The 6000-nt window shown below is 47.6% G+C and overlaps 1 protein-coding gene across 3 annotated transcripts in view; it reads right to left on the reverse strand.

Annotated features, from left to right (window-relative positions):
* KLHL13 (kelch like family member 13) overlaps window positions 1-4969 on the reverse strand; it is an 80368-nt gene extending 75399 nt beyond the window's left edge. Inside the window, exon 1 of one of the 3 annotated variants that reach the window (XM_068204790.1) lies at window positions 4879-4969. The gene's annotated coding sequence lies outside the window, so the exon portion shown is untranslated. The remainder of the gene's footprint in view (window positions 1-4878) is intronic. The other 2 variants (XM_068204789.1, XM_068204788.1) reach the window with 2 other exon arrangements.
* Between the last annotated feature and the right edge of the window lie 1031 nt (window positions 4970-6000).

Consider the following 6000-nt stretch of genomic DNA (forward strand, 5'->3'; position numbering starts at 1 on the left):
TTTGCTTTTTTCAGCCTATAAGATTCTACTAGTATTGAATCATAATCACTCACACTCATTCTGCTGATTTTTTTCATTACATGGCACCTCACCTCCCTCATAACAATTTGCACTTGACCAGATGGTTATGGTGTGAATAAAGCTCATTTACCATGCACCACGGTTTTCACTTGTCATGATGCTAAATCCTGGTCTGCTATTTCTAAATAATAGACTGATAAAATGAGATTATTTTCATCACCAAGAAAAAAGGAACAAAGTTCTTCCCCCACTGCCCTGCAAAGATGGAAATTAACATTCATACCAGGGCTCACATGATGAGTAGCTGAGTACTGCAATATTTGTTAGAACACATACTTTTAAGTCCTCTGAGCAAGGACAGTCACTCAAATCACCCCATTCCTAGTTTTAACCATGAGATCCATGCACCACATTCCCATAAGCTTTGTGCCAACTGTTTTTCTTCTTGTGAGGTGGAACAGCTTAGACAGGACCTCTGTCCTAAAGCAGCTTACACCTCCCACTTCAGGCAAATAAAGAGACTTCTGAGAGGCAGGACAAACAAGTCCATATGCCAGGAGGCAGGAGCCAAAGCAAGTGTCTGACATCACAGGTAAACAGTCCTGCTGCTTTTCCTACTGACAACCAGGTCTGCTCTGCTCCCATCCACACCTGCACAGAGAACAGCAGCAGTTTTGCTCTGTCATTTGCCTTCCATGTGCATCACTGTCTGGGCACCCTCCAGAGAAGGGGCTCTTGAAAAGGGAAAGCAAAATGTGCAATGTGACAACTTAAGCAGGCATGGGGCACCTGGTAAGATTGATGTTCTTTAATATGGAAATGGAGCAAGGTCTAAAGTTTTCCCCAAAAAGTAAGCAGCTACAAGTCAGGGCAAAAGCTGTAAGAACTTATTTAAAAGCAAAACTTCTGTTCACAAGCTATTTTCATTTGTACTTTCTCCTGTACACAAGGTTACTCATATTTTAAATATTTCACATTGAAGAAACCAAGCAGAATAGCTGGCATTGCCGAACAAATCTCACATTTCACAACTACAGAACACACCACCAAGCAGCTGCATCAGTCACAGAGAAAGTAAAACAAAAGCCCCAAGGAATCATATGACCATTGTCATAGTCTTAACAAAGCACTGTTTCCATAAAAGGAAATTGAATTATGTATTTCCTACAGCAAGTTTAAAGCAAAAACATCAATAATATAAATCAGTAGCTGGGGCATTCTTCAAAAAGTAGTACAGCCAACTCACTTGAAAACAGCTTCTCAGAACAGGCATCGAAGACATCAAATTCATTACTGGACACTGAACATGGAAAATCACCCAAATTTTCTTAGTTAGTCTTCTGAAATACACACGTCAATTAAAGGAGTCAGGTTTAAATTTCGTTGCAGGTTGCATGCTCCTCCTGGGTTCAAACAGATCCTTTCCTACCTCAAAATTCAAAAGATATCTTCAGGAAATCCACTTCTGAAAGACTTCTGTCACCAATACGAAGTGACACATTCCAACTCCCTGTATCTCCCACCCCATGGCACTTATAGGTTCCCTTGCCAGAACCTCCTGGTACAGAATATAGGCTGTCTGCATTGTAAATGCACCCCAAAACACCTCCTCTTGTGTAAAGCCCTCAGAAACAAAGCTTTATGAAAATAATTAATAACATTTCATAATAATGAATAATTTCATAATCATAATTCATAATAATTCAGATAAAATCGGAAAATGTTTCAATTCCCTTGAATGCCCACTGAAAGCATCCCTTTACACCAGAGACTACAATCTAACATTGTTTCATTACTTTGTAGTTTTTCAAAGAGCTTTCAGCTTAGAGCTAGCCAATATACTGAGAAAAGTTGCTTCCACAGAAGTGTTCCTAATTTATCCACAAAGCTCTAATCTCACAATTTTAATAAACCCGTTGCATCACAAATAGTTAAAAAGAAAACCATAAAAATGTTTCCAGACAGTACTCTGACAATGCAATACAGCTGTGAGAATTAAAAAGACCTGAAAGTAGAGAACCTTGAAGGGAAAGCAGAACATATGTTGCCCCATCTATTTAAGCTTTTACCTCCCACTCACACTGACACCCATAAACACTATGCCAGATCTGTGATAAAAGCATCCATCCCTGTGAAACCAGCCCCAGGCTGTCAAAATCAACTCTGATAAGCTATTAAGAGTCATTAGGAAAGTTTTCCACTATTGATACAGTGAAACAGCCAAACACTGAATATGTTCTGAGACTGCTATCCTTAAAACACTTCATAATTGTTCAATTTTTGCCATAGTGCAGTTTCACAGAAAGTTTTGTCAGCATAGATATGTCATCTGAAATAGTTAAGAGGGGGAAAAAAGCCATATACTAGGCATCACAACTATTTCAGCAACCTAACAACCATGAAAAACATGAGCATTTCTGACAGCTTTGCTTGTGGTGTTTGTGGAGGTGATAGAGTAGTGCTAGCAGAAACACTCCCAGCAGAACACGTTTGGAACCTCTACCAACACTTTCTTTGTAGTGTTGATTAATGATCCCCTTCTAACAGCTAGGCCACACAGGGAACGTAGAGCCCTGGAGGTAACTTCAATGATACCTCTAGATCCAGACAACCTGGGCTTGATCACCATTGTCAAAGAAACCATAGAAGTATCATATTACACTGAGACATAGTCAGCATCAGATAGCTTGTTGATTTTTGGTTTTTTAAGAACTCCAGCATTTTTCTCAGCCTGTTGGAAAATAAAACAAAGGAAAAATTTGCGACTAGAATTCATAGAACAATTTGGGTTGGTAAAGACCTCAAAGGTCACCTGGTTCCAACCCCCCTGACATGGGCAGGGACATCTCCCACTGCACCAGGTTGCTCAATGCCCCATCCATCCTGGCCTGGAATTCAGGAGGAAAAGGCAAGGCCTTACTTTGTATGCCCAACCCCACTGTGCCTCTAGACTGGTCATGTGCCAGCAGAAGAACCCTTCCTGCAGCAGTTAGATCTCACTTCCCCTCTGAGCCCCCCGTACCAGCTACACAAACTCCCTTCCCTGCTTGGCCCCCACGGCTGCCTGAGACGATCCCAGTGCTCAGCATCCCTCCACGGACAAGCTCTGCTGGCATTTGGGGGCCTGCACTGCAAACTAGACCAGGGAATCTGGGCATAACCCTTTTCTTCTGGTGGGGTACATTTCCTGAGCTGCTTCATACGTCACCAGAAGTTATGCCAATGATACCATGAATTGCAGAAGTCTCCAAGCCACAATTACTGCTACAGATCAGGTACAGTTGAACTACGGCCTCAGATGACATTCAGTTTAGTGAATCTTTCACAGAAGAGCAGAAGAAATTATTTAAAGTAATAATAATAATAAAAAAAGCTAGCTGGGGCAAAGTCACTTGAATTCATTTTTGACACCTAGAATCATTGGCTCACTAGAAGCAGTCTTGCTTCTTTGAAGCAGAGCAGCATGCTAATTTGTGCTGGCACCTCATTACAATTTTTTGAACTTTAGAAGTGAAGGAAAATGTTTAGAAGCACAATTTTGAAAATCATAGAATCAAAGAGATTACAAGAAGTGCATTCAGGATAGCATTTAATCCAAGTTACTACACAATTTTTTTTTTTTACTATCAACACTCTGCAGCATATTCTAGTACTAACCAGGACTGCAGAACAAGCTCTACCATGAAATCAGAGAAGTGGGAAGAGTGCCCTGAAGGTTATTCATTAGCATTATCTCTATGTGTAGCTCACTGGGGAAAGAATAAGGAAAACTCCTCTGTAGCATTCTATTCAAATGTATGAGGCATATTTAAATGAGTAAGGGAAGTATTTCTGATGCAGATTTCACAGCAGGTCCAAGACAGCATCAGTTTCATTAACACTCAGAACATCCAAGCTGAAGAGCCCTTTGCCATACAAAACTGAAAAAGATGTGCACCTTGCGTCTCCTGAATTATACAAAGGAGCCGAGCCAAGACTCCTAGAGTTCTTAAGTTAGCATCGCACTTTTCATACGGAGGCGAAAAGTCCTGAACAGTACCTACTAAAAACAAACCTGGCCTAAATTTTATGAGAACAGGGAGAAGAGGAAACTGACAAGTTAATTACAACCTACATCTATGTCCCCCTTTCTAATGGCTGCACCTCAGAACTAATCCCCAAAACTCCTTCCTGCACCCAAACCTCATCCAGCCTATTTAAGGACCAGGGAACAATAACCACTGACGAGCAGAACGGGTCGGGTGAAGGAAGAGAACGATTACAATGGCTGCACAACAAAGCCTGGGAAAGGAGAGTTAAAGATACTTTTTGCGAGCGGCACAAGCTCCGCAGCCCGGTCCGCACACGCCGCCAGCTGCGACCCCGGCCGGGACACTCCCGCTGTGTCCCCGGCCGCTCCCAGCGGTGACCCCCGTCCTGCCGGACCCCGTCCCTGCCCCGCAGGGCACGGCGACTTCGGCTCTGCCCGGCTCCGAGCACCCCTCGCTGGGTGCCCGCTGGGATGGGGGCGCCCCCGTCTGCGCTCCCTCCCCAGCGGGGACCGCACTGCCCCACGCCGCCCCCGGCACAGGGGTCCCCGCCCGCCGCCCCCAAAGCGCACCCGGGACGCGCCGGTCCCGTCCCGCGCGCAGGGAGCCCCCGCCGGCAGCAGCGCTCCCCGCGGCCTCCGAGCGGCCGCCGGTGAACGGAGACCCTCGGGGCAGCCCCTCCGCTGCGAGCCAGCCCCCCCTCGCCGCTCACCGAGTGCGGCCCCGCTCCCCCCGCGGCCGCCGAGGCCCCGCGGGACGCAGCGCCCCCGGCCCCGCCGGGCCCCTGAGAGGGACAGAACCGAGCCGGGTCCCCGCGCCTCGCCCTCACCTGCGACTGCGGCCGCCCGGCCCCGGCCGCGGTCCCGCTCCGGAGCGTCCCCGAAGTGCCGAGCGCGGCCCCGCTCCCCGAGCGCGCCCGGCCCGCCCCGCCCGGCCCCGCGTCACCGGCGGGTGCGCACTGCGCCTGCGCGGGGCGGGACGGCGGGGAAAGGGGCGGGGCCACGGGAAAGGGGCGTGGCCTCCGTGAGGGGAGGATCGGCGAGAAAGAGGGAGGGAGAGAAAGAGGGAGGGAGGGAGAGAGAGAGGGAGAGAGAGAGAGAGAGAGAGAGAGAGAGAGAGAAGGAAGGAAGAAGGGAGGAGGAAGGAAAAGAGGGTAGAGGCCACAGCGCACAGCGGTAGCAGGTCTGTCAGCAGGGCTTGTCTCCAGCAGCTTGGTGCATCTCGAGAGGTGCTAGAACAGCAGGGAGTACAAAAGAGGCAGCAACAGTCATAAAATCACAGAATGGTTTGGGTTGGAAGGGACCTCAAAGACCATTTAGTTCCAGCCCTCCTGCCGTGGTCAGGGACACCTTCCACTAGACCAGGTTGCTCCAAGCCCCATCCAGGCTGGCCTTGGACATGTCCAGGAATGGGGCATCCACAGCTTCTCTGTGCCAGTGCCTCAAACAAGCCTCAAAGTAGATAATTTCTTCCCAATATCTAATCTAAACCTACTCTCTTTCAGTTTGAAGCCATTCCCCCCTGTCCTGTCACTTCACTTCCCAACGAAGTGCCCCTCTCTGTTTTCCTTGTTGTCACCTCTCAGACATTCACCAAGTCCTTGGTGGCCTAGGGAATGCGAGTGATAGATACACAAAAGCATCTCCTCGTGTTCGCCAGGGGCTTCATTTGGGATCAGCAACATTTCCAGGTGAAAGGCAAACCACAAGCTGCTGCCCCAGCCAGAGTGTTGGCTCCTGGAAAGCTCAGAATTGCTTCACCTGCTCCCATAACGCTGGAGGATGCTAACCCTGAGTTTTCTTCACAGTCCTCTCCTCTTTTCATGTGGCCACATCTTTGATTTGGGAACTGCTGTTCTTCTGCCGTTCTGTATTGTTTCCTGTAAACACATCTTTAATTACTGAAGCCCCAACATTCAGCAAATTTTTGACTGCAGGTAATCTTAGGGCAA

Source organism: Anomalospiza imberbis, chromosome 14 (genome assembly GCF_031753505.1).
Source record: "Anomalospiza imberbis isolate Cuckoo-Finch-1a 21T00152 chromosome 14, ASM3175350v1, whole genome shotgun sequence".
NCBI lineage: Eukaryota > Metazoa > Chordata > Aves > Passeriformes > Viduidae > Anomalospiza > Anomalospiza imberbis.